We start from the raw sequence: 12,807 nt of genomic DNA on the forward strand, positions 1-12,807 counted from the left end.
AGGGCGGGGAGCGGCGCGCGGGCAGCCGTGACAGCGGCGCACGGCCCGGGCAGCGCGCGCCCCCGCGAGCGCGGTAGGAAGAGCCGCGCCGCGGGCGCGCGCCTGCCGGGGGAAGCAGCCTATGGGAGCGCGAGCCGGGCCCCGGTGCCGCGGGAGCGCTCCCGTCACGGAGCGCCGGAGCGCGCATGCGCGCCCCGGATCTCCCAGCGCCGCCGCTGCCCCCGCCCCGCCGCCTCCTCCCGCGCGCCCCCGCCCCGGGAGCGGCCGGGACGGGCTCGGCAGCGGACGCTGCGCGGGGCTCTCCCCGCCGCGCGGGGAACCGGGGGGCGGCGGGGGCGGCGGCAGGCGCGGGAGCGACCGCGTTTACCCCGGCGAGGGCGTGAGCGCGGAGCAGCAGCGCCCGCTGAGCGCCGCCGCGGCGCTCCTGCCTTCCGCGAGGGAGCGCGGCGGGGGCCGGGCGCGGGGGCGGCGTTCCCGGGCACCCCTGAACTGCCGCTTGATCCCTCCGGGACGGCGTCCCTGCCCCGCGCCCTCTGTCCCCGGCTGCGATGCCGAGCCGCGGGCAGGGCCGCCCACAGCCCCCGCTGCTGCCCGCAACAGGCTGGTCCCGCCCGCAGCGCCAGCGCATCCTGCCCGGGAACTGACTTAGTGGTTTTAATGCAAAGATCCCTAGAAAAGACAGAAATCTCACGAAATTTTCTATTATGAGAGAAAAAGGAGAGCTCTGTATTTGCTGGGTGACAGCAGGACTAGAGAGAGGCCCGCTCTCGTCCAAGCATCCTTGTCTGTTCCTCCTTTGTGGCTTAACAGAACCTTCCCAAAAGTGCACGTAAACGGATAAACTCGGATGGATGCGGAATTTCAGGCATTTGACGTAGCTGTAGTATCCTAAAGATTCACCTGGGGAAGCTATGTACATTTTAAAAGTTTGCAATGTGCACCGATAATGTTTCAGTGTGCTTGGGAGACGAAATGGCAGCGATGGTAAGGTAGCATGGGAAGTAGAAATTGCGGTAGGAGTATGTTCGACGATACTGTGATTTCGGTTAAAGCCAGAGCTGTTAAGGATGGATACTTGGTAACTATCACATCCTTTTTGCACCCTCTCCCAGCGCTCAGAAGAGCTGTCCTGCATATTGGTGTTCTGTCCTGTATTCCTTCACGCTTGTCTTCCCCGGTTTATTTCACTAGCCCTCTTGTTGGTTTTTTGTTTTGTTGGGTTTTGTTTTGTTGGTTTTGTTATTTTCCCCAGAAGTAGTAAACATTCACAAATGAGCTTGTAAGGTGTGAGACATTCTGCCAGTGTCTGTTGTTTTTTTCTTTCTTGACTTCATACATTCTGGATAAGCTACGTGCTAACATGGAGCTTGGGGCACAACCACTGCCAGCATTGCCTGGGGGATGCCAAGAAGAGTTACAATATTCTGTGCCCATAGCAACCTTCCAGAGCGATCTGGAAATGCAGAAATAATTAATATATCTTTTTTCCCTAAGGTTTTGATTCCTAACTGACAATAATAGAGATTAGTTGAGAAATTGAGACGATAAGCAGATTGCTGATGGTTGTCAAGCGCTGAGTGCAGTTGCTAGCTCCTGTGACTGCAACAGTTGTTATATCTACTAATGATTATATTGCCTACAAATTTAGTCAAGGATTTATATTCCAAAATCCAGTTCCATAAATCAAAAACATTTTAAAAGTCTAGGTATGTGCAAATGGGCCAAAAGTGTGTGCAGTGCAGGGAAGGGAAGGAAGCCCCCGTGCCTGGAAATATTCAATGTGTCAGGTTGAACGGGTCTTTGAGCAATCTGATCTGGCTGAAGAAAGATGTCCCTGCTTATTGCAGGGGGTTTGGACTAGATGACCTTTAAAGGCCCCTTTCCAACACAAATCATTCTGTGACTCAAAGCTGATGATCCAGAAACCAAGGCATGGCTTTCCAAATGATGCATTTAACTGTATGTTGCCTTTGCTTGGAGGATGTCACCTAGAGAAGGATTCTAAAAGACAATAAAATTGTTCAGGAGACTTCTGAAAAGTGGAGATCTTGTGGTGGGTCTTTTTGTCTGGTAGGAAAATACTATTTTATGGACATAAATCTGATTATTAACCCACAAAATATTAGGGTACTTTCAATGCAAACAGTTCTTAGATACAATGTTTGCAAACTGGACAAAAATCAGGCCACATTAGATGGGCTCTTTCATTGATACACTCGTGCTGATCTCAGTTGTACTTACTGTGATGTGAAATTAGGTTAATTTCAAGTAATTGTTTAATGCAATGAGGAAACTACTGCTGGTGTACTTGCTTTCAAGCCCATGATATTCTGTGCTACAGGTTTATGATCTTAAATCGAAGAAAATTACACAGTACCATGCCCAGCATCCACTGGAGATACCAATGGGTAAAGTGTGATCAATCTGCACATAACTTGTACAGTTAGGAGTTACTTTTATTTATATTGCAATTCTAACCATGTTATAGCACCTACTGCTATCGGCAATTTGTGACCTGAGCTGTGCTAAGCCATGACATAATGGGAGAAAAAAATTAAATTACTAGGAGAGAGATGAAAAGCTAGTAAGGGGAGTGCTGTTACAGAGTGCTAACTTTTTACAAATGCTAAATGCAGCAGGTACATACAATTTGAAGTACATTTCCCAAATTATACTGAAAGGCCAGCAGCTAATTTCATTTTCCCCACAAAAAGCTCATTTTCAGGTGTAGAATACCTCTTGTGACTCCAACAACTTCTTCATCCCATGACCAAGGGGCAGAGCCTTAGTTTGTTAGTGCTCTGAAATCCTTGGGAAGGGAAATTTACACTAGAATATGGGACAATTTTTCACTACCATGGTTAGGAAATTAATTTTCTTAAACAATTTTAAGGCAGATTCTAGTTGTAGTTGTGGAGTGTACAGTTTCTAGTGCTCAATCTCACAGCCTAATGAATCACTTTTACCTGATACAGACCCAAAATCTACTGGAGTCAGCTAATTCTCTCCACTTGGCAAGAAGGTGGTAGGACTTTTACATAGCAGGTGGAACCTCAGCAGGGTGGCTCTAGTTTCACTTTGATGAGACATCCTGCCACCTGTCTCAGAAGTTCCTCTGATTAGCAATGTGAGTTAAAATGGAATGTAAAGGTATTTTGGCTTTTTCCCCCAAACACATGAGCACATACTGAAGTCCACATTTAAACCTCCCTAGAAGCAAAATTCTGCTTTTGTGAACTTTCTATTTCTCCGTGCAGTGTTAACAAGTTGTCTCTTATTCTTCATTATCTCTGAACCCCAGAGCCATAAAGCACTCTTAATGGATAACAACAACTCCTCCAAAAAATACCTTAAGTCCTTATCCCTTTATATTAAATTATTAGAAGCGCATTCAGTTTTTCAGTTTTTAGCTATCACAGTAGTAAAAGTAAACTTAAAAGAAAGAATCACCAGAGCAGGAAGGGATGTTAAAAAAAGTACTTCTCAGATTAATTTTTTTTTTTTAATTTAGCGTCAGTTAGGGGCTTTGGTTACTTTAGGTTTTGTGAACACTTTTTATTTATTGCAGTATAACTGTACCTTGGAAATACTTCCCTTATAAAGACATCCAATTCTTCAGGTGACACCAGAGTTAAACCACACACTTATTGGAATCCTCCCGTATGCAGCTTGGTGCTGCAAATTGGCTTTATTTCATACCCACTATTCTATATTACCTGTTGCAGACCACTGTAAAATGGTAATACTCAAGGATCACTAAAACTAAGATCAGAACAGGAGAGTGTTACAGATATTTTTCTCTTTGCTTGCTATAAAGAATAATACAGTTTCTAGCATCATTTATCCAAGCTTTGTTTTGTCATATGAAGTAGGAAGAAGACATGGGTAGAACCAGCTCAAGAACCAGTATATTCAAGAAAGAAATGTAGAAATTATGTTTGAAAAACAATGCAACTGGAGTGGAAGGGTGTTATGCCTTTGTCCCTCTTAAATAAAGATTTTATATACTGAGGAGGATGAGTTGGGAAAAAAAACCCCCAAAAATCTAAATCAGTTAATTTTTCCTCCAAGTAGAAGTCAACATGCTATGAGTACCTATACACTGCACCAGTCAGGAAACTGCAGAAATGTAACTGTAACATAAGAACTACAGAAAATATTTCACAAGGGTTAAAGGTAGGTCAAGACACAATAGGAATAAGATTACAGAAACTGCCAATATTACATAAAACTTAAAAAAATTCTAAGACTATTACCAATCATTTAATATAAAACCAAATTTCTTAAATTCTAAAGAACATTTTAAAGGATCCATCAGATGTTTCTGTTGTAGCCCTCAGAATTTTTCCTGTTTTTTTCACTTGAAATCAGATCTTGTACTTGTTAGGTCTCAGCTTACATAGAAAAGAATTTCAAATACTTGAAGCACCCCTCCCAAGTTAGTAGTGTCATAAGAAAATTTTAAAACATTTTTACTAAGACTTATATCTGTGTCTATTAAAGGATATAATGAAAATTTATTTCTTCTTTTCCAGGAAATGCCAGCAGGTACAGCCAGTCACTGTAAGTGCACTACAAAGCAATGGTTCCTCCTCGAGGAACAAAAAAAAACCAACAAAACAAACAAACCAAAAAAAAATCTGAATTACTGAGATGCTTTGCTGTTAAAGATGTGAGATAGTGCTTCATCATAACATACTGAAGTACTTGCAGCTGCAGAGAACTCAAGAAACTTTTCTGTCCCATTAACCAAAACACTTTCAGTTTCCAGCTTGAAGTAGGTGAAACCATAACAAACATTGCACAAGGACTGTTTATCTGTGCCCAAAGCGTTTGAATAAAGTGTTTATATGAATCAGGAAAAACTTACTCTTTCTTGACACTTCCACATTTACAGTTCTTCTCCTTGAATTGTAGTCTGATTTGATGTGGCACAGCAGTTTGTTTCTGTCTCTTTACTGGTTTTATTTAAAGCAAAGGCTTAAAGGTCAAAAGGAACAAAGGGCAAACACAATTAAAATGTGCTGGGTAAGTTGTGTCATCTAAAAATCATATTGTGAATGTTCATTAAGTATCAGAGATGCCTATGATTATGTGGAAAATACAGCTGCACAGTGGTATCTCTTCTGGGAAATGAAGCAGGGACAGCTTCACTAACAGCAGTAGTCTCTACATCTCAGCAGAACAGAGACCATTCTTGTGTTATATTGGAAAGACAGAAATGTAATTGCAAAGGCAAAAGGATCTTCTCCATGTGTACATTCTTTCTTTAAACTGAGCCTCAAGTAGTACAGCTGTGTAAACACAATCATTTGTCCCTGCAGAGGAGTAAGTAAAATACAGATTATCCAAAACTTGTGATTTGGATTATCCAAAACTATGCACAGTAAAAGCTACTTCAGGATTAAAATCCAACAATGTAACTTGCTGTACAAGCTGGATGAGCTGCAATGTAGACATAACACCTGAAGTTGGCCCAGCACTTCCCACTTTAAGATCTCATTTCAGTTGCTGACAGCAGAAATACTTTTCATAAACTCTCAGCTGCTTGGACCAGCATTTTTAAAGATCTGTCCCCTTTTTTCTCAAGTGCCTTAAGTTTCAGAGTGACAGTTTCAAATTTGTCAGGATTATGCAGGTAAAAAAAAATGTGCCTTTAGTTTCTCCTTTAAGAATCTATGTGTATTTAACCAGACTACTCCTATAAGGAGCAAGGAGGAGGATATGACTTTAAAAATCAGATGTTTCACGCCCTCAGAACTGCCGCATAAACAAATTGAGTTTTGCAACTAGATTTTCTCATCAAATTTTCCAAATATGCTAATGGATATATCCTGCTCTTTTAATGGGACCTAATCTGAAACTGAGTTTCTGGTCTCGCTGTATATGGAGACTAAAAGAAGGAAGTCGTCTCTCTCATGTTTCACATCATCTCCATGCATTTCTTATGTCTGGAGTAGCTAGGGTATCCTTACAGACAAACTCATCACTTTTTCTACTGTAAAATACTAGAAGAAGCAGCATTTCTAGAGCTGAGTAGTAATTACAAACTTATAAATATGTCATTGTGGTGTTGCTAAGATGCTAATTGCCTCAATATTTCAAGGTTTCCTTGCTCAGACTTATTTTATAAGAATTGAATGCAAGACATTCAAAAGAGTGCTGGTGTCTACACTATTTTCATAGTACTTTACAGCTGTATTAATTCTGTCTTCTGGACTTCTTTCCATCTAGGGAGAAAATGCACTTGTTCATCACCCACACATTTTCACATGAAAATTTCCTATCTTTACTCAGCTCCTATTTCTGCCACAAGAGGGAAGGGGAAAGTGCTACATTTTTCTGAAGGCTTGACTCTGCAAGAATGTTTCTTCAGAGTAATTTTTGGTTTGTATACATCCAGAGGGAAATAAATAAAGCTACTGGGTTGCCAATGTTTTTATACAAATCGTCAGGCTCTCTTGCTTTGAGATCTTAGACCTTGGATTTAGGTTCTTGCTAACTTGCTTAGTGATTTATTCCAGATTGATGATTTATCTTTGCATTGGACATGAAAATTCCCACTTGCTAATTTGCTTCCTTTCTCAGATCAAGTTCCCAACCCCAACAGATTTGTGTAAATAAATGTATCATTTCTTGTAAGATTTTCAATATTGCAATTTAACAATAGCATTATCTGATAATTTCTAGGTATTCACGGAGAAAAAGAACTTATCTGAGAGCCTTATCTGTGTGCTCACAGGGTGTGGTGATTCCATTAGCTTTCCAAACAATGGATTTCCTGTGAAGGTAAACTTACACTCAAGAACAGCCTGGTCTGGTTTACAGCCTGAAATAGAAATGTGAAACATTTTATCTGTGGCTTATAAAGAGAGTACTATCGGCTTTTCAAATAATAACCCCAGCTGTCCTCTTTCTCAGCAAGGCCTTTGCAAGAGGTTTATGCACACACTTTCAAAGAATGAGCAGCCAATAAAAGATCAGATCTGCTGGAGAAGGACAGTCTGCTGCACTGGCCTGGCATGTCACATGGAATGCTGCTGCATTCTGGACAGAAATACTTCTGTAAACTAAAACCAGGCAAGACCAACTAATTTTATTCAATTAAGCTTTCATTAGATTCAGTTATTTTGTTTTCCTTTTGACTAATATATGTGAATTTATTATTACATCAGTAGCTGCAATTGAAAGAGTTCTTAAATTTCCCAAGGGCATTTCATTGTTATTACATCTATCAGTATTTGGCACAAATGGAAAAACAGCTAATAAGCAACCAAATCAATTTCTGGGTGCAACTTACTTATCAGCCCATTCTCATGTCACATGTCCCACATGTAACTTGAACGACCAGTTTTTCCTTCCATTAGCAAGTAGATTAAGAAAAAGGATCTACCTCCTAGCAAGCGCCAGATAAGCCAGATACTGTACCCCACCTGGAAATTTAACAGTTCTATGCAGGGCATTCACTAGAATTGCTTTCCTGTTTGTAGCAGCATTGACACAAAGTAAAGATTGTGACTAACAATTAAGTATGGCTTTGTGTCTCATTAAAAAAAAAAAAAAAAAAAACAAAAAAAAAAAAAAAAAACAAAACCAGAAAAGAAGTAAAGCCTTCACTTCCACCAGCTCTTCTACAGTTGAAGAAAAACATCTACTTGCAGCTCTGGAAGTGGGTCTTGCTGCAGTGATGGATGTACTCAAGACTTTATTTCTAACTTATTAAATCGTATTAACCCTGGGGAAAAAAAAAAACCCACAAAAACAAACAAACAAACAAAAAAAAAACAACCCAAACTTCCAGATGGTTAAAAACATACCAGGCTCTTTGCTGGGAATGAAAGGCTGTAGGGAATGAAGGGCTGCTGTGAGCAAGCTACTCTGGCATGCCCATCTGTGTTGTTTCTCCACCAAATGCCAAGGTTGTTTAAGGTTCTGCTTCTAACATCCAGCATTCCCACTTGGTGGCAGCTCCCTTAGTGTCCCACAGTAATCACAAAGCTGTCAGCTATTGGAGAGAAAGTTTTTGTCAGTAATGCTCAGAGGCACTGCACTGTTACCAGGCTTTAGAACTGGCTATCTCATTTTGTAATTTTTTCTGGATTCTTTTGATAATCAATTTACTTCTAACCTTAAAGAAGGAAAATTATTCAATATAGTTAGAAAAGCCAAATGATTAAGGCTTCTCTAGTAATTTTGAAAAATATTATATTGCATGATATGAAGAATTGAAATTGTTTTCCTTGCTAACCTTTCACCTTTCCTGAATTAACATTCAAGTGATTACTTCAGAGCATCTCTAACAATCAGCTGGGGCGGGTTCAATTCCGGTAACATACAGGTACACTTCTTGTAAAGTCTAATAGTTCTTAGATTAAGTGTGTAAGCATTGCCTAAGGCAGCCCTCTCTCCTCAGATGTGCCAGATTAAGCTGAGCTGTTGCAATGCCTTTTAGCAGCACAGAAAGCAGCAGAGCAAGGCCCAGGTTAGGACCTGGTTACTACCAAAGGCAGTTGCTGATCTGGCCAATGCTGAAAGAGGATTAAAAGACTCACTCTTTCTCTCTAAGCAAATATGTGTTTGGCTACTGTAGTAGTGTTTATTGGCACTAATCATAAGCAATCTACTGTTTGCAAGCTTTTTCCAATTCTGAGGTAAGATTTGGATACAAATATGGTGCATGTGTGAGATTAAAATGTATTTTATTTAAACTGGTAGCACAAAACTTTAATTTGCACAGGGAATCTAGAGAGAAGTTGTTCGGGAATTATGTCCCAACTAATTTGGGAATTATGCTCAAAAGTCTGCAGTACATAAGTACAGATTCCTACCTCATAAGGACTCAAAATGAGTGAGCTTCTTTTTGTGCTCTTCCCTTCCCCAGTATGCTGCAGATGGTAGATAGACTGAGCTAGGAACACATATATAATCTATCTAGTCTTATCTTAACAGAGGTAACCAAAATTCTTTCCTAATTCCGCCTAACTGAATGTATCTTTGCAGGGTGGCCACAGAACAACTGATAAGTTGTGGCATTTTACTCCACCCTCTTCGATGGGTAGTGCAGGAATGCAATCTTATAAAGCCAGCGTGGTCTACATTTATATTGTGTTCAAATAAGGCTTGCTATTCTTCTGAACTCAAAGAGTTGCCTCCAGGGAAGAGTTGAAGAAAGCTTAGCTCCCCTGTCATTGGAGACATCAAGGGTGGAAAGTTTACATAATCTTTTACAAACATGTTTTAATACAAATTATTGCTTCCTTTTAAGGTTTCTATTTCCTCTTGATCCTATAGCTAAGTTCATATTTGATAAGAGAAATAGGAGTGCCATGAGAGAGAACTGGTAAAAACTGATATATCTAAATACAGCTTAAACACTGAGGAGTCAAAAACACTTCAATGGCAGCACAGATCTTGGATTATATAGCAGGGTTCAATCATTCCAGGGTTCCTCTACAGCAATGCCAGAAAGGATAGCCACAATCCAGAAAGCCTTCAAACCTGTAGTGATTATTATAAGATTGTTTTTTATTTTCTCTTTCACGCTTGAGTAAGATAAAATTTTACGTAGCTAAAATAATGCAATTAGAGAATTAAATAATAAATTGTGTTGTTGTGAAGTACCTGTACATGTATTCCCAATCACTGCAAATATATGAGTCAGTCAAAACCCAAAAAGGATTTGGTTGCATAAGCAACTTAGGAGTACTTTCTAAAGGCAGAGTCCCAGAGGGTGACCAGCAGCAGCTCATGGAAAGAAATGTGTGTGCCCATCTGACTGACATTATATTTTACATATCCAGGGTAAGCAAAGCAGCTTCTGTGCCCACCTAAACAAATGATGCAGGTCATGTTTCATCTGCCAATGACTTCTCTGAGTTCTGTGTGGCACTCAGCCATACCTCACTCTCATCATCAATGCAGCTGTAAAAATATGTACAAAACCTTTGACCATTTCACATATTAAAATAGTACAGCTGTTGTTGTTAACAAGTTTCTAAATATTCTGAATCAGAATATGCACACATAAAAGAACATTTTAAATCTCTACTGCAATAGTTTGAAATGTTTCAAAATATCCACTGGCATGAACAAAGTAGCTGCTATTGCCAGAAATTATTATTGGCCCCTAGTGAAGAGAAACGTTCATGCTATTCGGTTCCTCTGAGTGTGGGTAGTCTCTTTCCGAAGAAAGAGAAATATGTGAAGTGGCTTTTGCTAGATTTTTTTGGGTTTTTTTTTTTTTTTTTTTTTGCTATTAGATTGCTGATAATCATGCAATTCATGCAATCTGCCTTTCACTAAGGCCAACTGCTTCCTTGGGCTGCAGTACCTATGAGCTTCATCAGCACTGTAAAACTGATCTGGATTTCCTGTCTAAATCTTATTTTTTCCAATCCCAACTTTACAATTTTTTTTCCAATCTCCAACTTATTCTGCCCAGATTTTAAATTTGGGTTTTGGCTACTTTTGAAATTTTGTGCCAAGTAAATGATAAAGCTCTGCTCCATCACTGTGATGGACAGGTGTGGAACTGGTGCGCCGGAGTGCGTGTAGCCTGTTGTGTAGCACAGCTACACTATAACCCATGTACCCTCCAACCCATGTACCCACCATAACTGTTAACCCATGCCTCCGGCAGGGCAGCCACACAAAACCTGACACATTTTGTATACAATAACCTGCCAGGATAAACCTGCTGTTAGACATACCTTGCAAATGTAGACAAATGTGATTACAGTAGATGAACTGGAATGAAGATGTTTCTCCTATCAGCTCTGCTGTTGATTTTTTGTGTGAACTTTGATCACTTTATAGCTCTATTCATCATTACTTTTCCTGCTCTCATCTGAAGAATGGTGAGATAACAACTCTCTCAAAGGCAGCAAGCCATCATGTGCCAAAGAGATCTGATATCACCAGATAGAAGGTGACTCTCACAGGACAGCAATGGGATGTATCAAATATCGATGCTACAGTTTCTTTTAAAATAGTGTTAGACACTGGATTTTCATCAGAATTTATTGGAAAGTTTTATTTCTCTGTTGGCATGACAAAGATGTTCTTTTATCGGTATCTTGGGGAGGTTAATTGCATTGGAGTGTTTTGTTTTAAAGTTCAAACCTTCAGTGAATGCAGGCAAATTTTTTTTTATCATAAGATTTCATCACACACCCTGTTCCTGGGGGATTTTTTGGCTGTTAACAGTCCTATTGGTTCAAATTTTATTTCAGTAGATTTTATATTCTCTGGTATTGCTACCTCTCTTCAACTCTTGAACTCCTACAGACACACAACCTATGTAGGCTCTGAATGTAGGTTTTATTGAACGGGTGAAATATTTACTGAGGCGTAATAAGCCCCATATGGTGCTCAGTAAATGACACATGTATATTGTTTTGGAAAATGCTCTGAGATCCTGCAGGGTGAGGAGTTGGAAATACTCCCTGTTACATAGATGCCTTTGCATAATGGACCTCAGGTACCACAGAGTCAGTTTAGAAGCCAAAAGAGAATTTAAGGCCACACTTCCCAAAATGCTGCTGCGTGCACACCTAGGGAACGCTCCATTTTCTAAAGAAAAATGTCAGAAATGTGGACACAGAACAATATAAGTATAATTCCTGTGTTCATGTAAGTATGAACAGTGTCGAGCTCCGTGCCGCTTTTTCCACCTGGCACACTGTGTGCATTTTTAAATAAGGCTTCACAAATTAGACGATCGTGTAGCACAGAAGGCAGTTCATTGCAGGAGGCTAACCAGCTTAATTCCAGCTAATGGTATGGTTTTGGCAGTAATTTCATAAGGAATTGGTCCTTTTCCTTGACATCAAGAGGAAGATATGGCCCAGAATCCACACTGAGGGGTGTGAGTGACAAACAGTTTGGAAAAGGTTTACATGCTGTGCCATGCATAATTTAGGGAAACTGGTAGAAACTCTTATTGTTTGATAAATCAGCTGATTGTGTAAGTTACTGAGACAGAAGCATAGGCACTGACGTCCCAAGGTGGCACTATAAAATGGCACAGAAGTAGTGAAATTATTCTGAAAGTGTTGGAAACAATAGAAACTCTTAATAATTTCAGTTAGTGGTTTTAATTAACTTCTAAATTAATTGTTTAATTGTTACCTATATATATATATATTACAAATAGTATACTATTCTTAAAGTACTCTTAGCCAGCATTTAGCAAAGTTGTCATAAGCAGCTAGTGTGGGAATAGAGCTTGGGAAAATTAATGAAACTTAGAGTTTTGCTAAGCTAACCTTGATATGCTTCAATGAACAAGGCCTGGTAGAGAGTGATGTATTGTTGAAATTGGATACAAGAAGCACAGAATTTATGGACTACAAGAACTTTTGCAGAAACCGGAAGATAGAGAAGAAGCTAATAAACACTCAGTATATGTGTGTTGAAAAGTCTCTACCTGGAAAAAAAATACTAAAAAGACTGAAAAATATAAACTAATTAGCATGAGAAGTGAGAAAACGATAACCAATAGGAAACATGATACTGATTAATGAAAGACAATTATGTAATTTAGAACCAATGAACATTAATTTCTTTGTTTGCTAAAAATGTATAAATAAGTGAATGAGTTTTGTATCTGCATTTGTACAGAGGCATGAATTTTGTTGGCCACACACACGCCTCCAGTCTAGGAATAAAGTAATGCCTTGCTCACTGACACTAAAACAACAGTGTTAGAGTCTTATTTATCCTGACAGTTTCGGAGGATTTGGTTGCTGAAACGTCATTCAGCATTCAGGGCCCTGCCTCTGCTGTGACTTGCCGTAGCCGCTCAGC

The sequence above is a fragment of the Ammospiza nelsoni genome, chromosome 6, assembly GCF_027579445.1.
Source record: "Ammospiza nelsoni isolate bAmmNel1 chromosome 6, bAmmNel1.pri, whole genome shotgun sequence".
NCBI classification, from domain to species: domain Eukaryota; kingdom Metazoa; phylum Chordata; class Aves; order Passeriformes; family Passerellidae; genus Ammospiza; species Ammospiza nelsoni.